Consider the following 3,578-nt stretch of genomic DNA (forward strand, 5'->3'; position numbering starts at 1 on the left):
GGAGGGATAAATTAGGAGTTTGGGAGTAACAGATACACACCACTATCTATAAAATAAACAACAAGGACCTACTGTATAGCACAGGGAACTATATTCAATCTTGTAATAAAAAAGAATCTGAAAAAGAGTATATATATATATGTTTACATAACTGAAGCACTTTCCTGTACACCTGAAACTAACACAACATTGTAAATCAACTATACTTCAACTAAAAAAAAAAAAAATAGATAAATAAATATGGTGATAAAAAAAAAAGATGAGAAATCTGAGGCTCAGAGAATTTAAGTGACTTGCCCAAGATCACACAGCCAGGAAGTGCTGGATGTAGAATTTGAGTCCAAATGTCAGACTCTGAGGTATGGACTCTTTGAGGTGTGCCTTGTTCTCTGTCCTTGTGATCCTCACAGAGGTCTACTCCATCCCTCACCCTGCTTTCTTCCAAGCAGAGAGGGTGCCAAGTGATTTGAAGGCCAACTCGGCACTTGCTTGGGCAGGCCCTATTGCAAACCAAAAACTTGTCCTCTTCCGCCTTCTCCTTCATCTAGCAGCAGACCCTGAAACTGTTTAGTCGTACCTTCCGCCTGCCCCCAGCTCCAGCGTTATGAGTAAAGATGTTGTGGCCAGGTGGACCTCTGGCCCCTCCCTCTCCCAATATCCAAGCTGCCTTAACCCATTGTTTTAGGTCCCTTCAAAGGCAACAGGATAGGACACATGCTTATCTTGGGGCTTCACATTGTGAACCTCAGGTAACCGTGGGTCCAAATTTGTCCACTACCACTCATAAGGTATGCAACTTGGGGCAAGTAACTTGGCCTTTCTAAGCCCACTTGCAAAGGAATTGTTTTAAGCTTAAAGTTCTTCTGGGAGGGGAACCCTCATACCCAATGGCCTACAGCCCCGGAGTCAGACCCAGGAATTGCAGAACCAACAGTTCCAGAAACTCATTCTTGTCCTTTTTCAGAGGCCAAACTTGGAACGGTGGGCAGCCCCTTCCGGGAGCTCCCTGACCCCTGGGGTTGGATGGAGTGGGGAGATGGCTGGTACAAGACGGGAAGTCACGACCTGTCCTGGAGTTCATAGGGCAGGCCAGTAACTGGCCTGAAATTCACACAGCAAGTCAGTAATAGACGAAAACCTCCTGATTCAGAACAGATGCACAAGGACTTGGGCCTGGAAAAGATGTGGTGTTTATGAGGTCAGATGACTCCTTTGTTCACCAGCAACCCGAATGCAATCGTCTCCCTGGGGCTGACTCCCAGCCTGGAGTCTGAGCCCACACACAGCATCCCAGACTCCATCAGAAGCAAGTAGCAGTATCCCCATTGTATTTATTTCCTATGGCTACTGTAACAAATTGCCACCAGTTCATGGTTTACAACACTAATTTGTTCTTACAAAGAGAGGTGGAAGCCCCAAATCAGTTTCACCTGGCTAAAGTCAAGGTGTTGGCAGGACAGGTTCCATCTGCAGACTCAGGGAGAATCCATTTCCTTGCCTTTTTCAGCTTCTAAATGGCCACCTGTATTCCCGGGCTCATGGTCCCTTCCTCCATCTTTTTTTTTTTTTTTTTTTTTTTTCAGATTTATTTATTTTATTTATTTATTTTTGGCTGTGTTGGGTCTTCGTTGCTGCACGCGGGCTTTCTCTAGTTGCAGTGAACGGGGGCTACCCTTCGTTGCGGTGCGCGGGCTTCTCGTTGCGGTGGCTTCTCTTGTTGAGGAGTACGAGCTCTAGGCGTGCAGGCTTCATTAGTTGTGGCACGTGGGCTCAGTAGTTGTGGCTCGCGGGCTCTAGAGCGCAGGCTCAGTAGTTGTGTCGCACGGGCTTAGTTGCTCCGCGGCATGTGGGATCTTCCCGGACCAGGGCTCGAACCCGTGTCCCCTGCGTTGGCAGGTGCTCAGTTGTTGTGTCGCACGGGCTTAGTTGCTCCGCGGCATGTGGGATCTTCCCGGACCAGGGCTCGAACCCGTGTCCCCTGCGTTGGCAGGTGGATTCTTAAACACCGCGCCACCAGGGAAGTCCCCTTCCTCCATCTTTGAACTGCATCCCTCCAACCTCTGCTTCCATCATCACAACACCTTTTCCTCTGCTGTGCCAAATCTCCCTCTGCGTTCCTCTTATAAGGACCCTTTCGATTACGTCGGGCCCACCCAGATAATCCAGGATAACCTCCCCGTCTAAATGCCTTAATCACATCTCCCTTTGCCATAAAGGTAACACTCACATGCAACAGGAATCTGGATATCTTTGGGAGCCATTACTCAGCCAACCACACCCATTTTCTACATTGGGAACTAGGGTTCAGAAAGGTGAAATCACCTGCCCGTGACCGCACAGGAGTTGGAGTCTGATGCCAGGAGATCTGGGGCCTGACAAAGCCCTCTTGCAGCCAGATGAGGGTTATTCCCTGCAGGGGTACTAGGGCTGGAGAGGAGCATACAGAGTCCCATGGGAGGGGCTGGGGCTTTGGGGGATACTGGCTGCTTTAGAGGTCCAGTGGAATCCAGGGCTCTGGCCTCAGGTGGTCTCCTTAAGCTGGGGAGGGGACAGGAGCAGCTAAGAGCCAGATCTGGTACAAGTCTGGGGAATCAACTACCCCCAACCCACTTCTGGCAGACCCCTGGACACAGGGCTGGACAAAGCAGGACTTCTCAAAGTGTTCTTGCGCCAGAGAAAGACTGGGGATGAAGGAAATGGGCACTCGGGCTGGCAGCGGGGCTGTGTAGCAGAACATTTTTTGGCCCCCTCCCCTCCCCGCTCCCCCCATGGGTTTTTGCTTCTAACACCCACTGCCCTTGGCTCCTGGACCAGCTTGGTCTGCACAGATAGAGGGTGGGAAGTGATTGGGAATTCACTGCCTCTCCCCTCTCCTCCAGACCTTGTCCAAAGACTGACAACTTGAAAGCCCTGTCCCCTTGCCCTGAGTGGGGACAACTCTAGGCCAAGCTTACACTCCTGTGTCCCCCGTGGGATCAGGCTGCCACTGTCCTCCCAGGACTTTGCCTGTAATCACATCCTGCTTGGCTTCCTCACCTTCCCTTCTGATTCCCCCATTGCTTTACTGGACTCTCCACCACACTTCCTTAATGAATCACCTGCACACACATCCTAATCTCAGAGTCAGTTTCTGGGACCCGCCCTAAGATAGGCCACCTCTCTGGAGATCCGGACCAGGGCTCGAACCCGTGTCCCCTGCATTGGCAGGCAGACAATGTTTTAAAACATTCAAGCACGTTGTGCATTCTGCCTCATAACATAAATGTGCACTTAAAATATTACTATGTAAGTTTCAGGGGTCCAGCGTTACAGTTTAACAACTATATATACCTGTGCATTTTGAGCTAAAAATATCCGTAAATCACCTTCAAGGAAGGTGTTCCAAAGATGTGGCTGTGGCTCCAGTGCCCCTGCATACCTGCTGTGTGTCCCAGCTTGAGCCAAGGAGGGGCAGGGAAAATGTGATATTCTGGGTGCCTCCATCTGTCCTACCATCCCCTCTCCACATCAAGCAGTCAAAACGCCAGCCACACAGGCAGGCCACATAGCACGCTGGGTCCTAATCTTGTTCAGATCTC

Source organism: Physeter macrocephalus, unplaced genomic scaffold, assembly GCF_002837175.3.
Source record: "Physeter macrocephalus isolate SW-GA unplaced genomic scaffold, ASM283717v5 random_635, whole genome shotgun sequence".
Taxonomy (NCBI): domain Eukaryota; kingdom Metazoa; phylum Chordata; class Mammalia; order Artiodactyla; family Physeteridae; genus Physeter; species Physeter macrocephalus.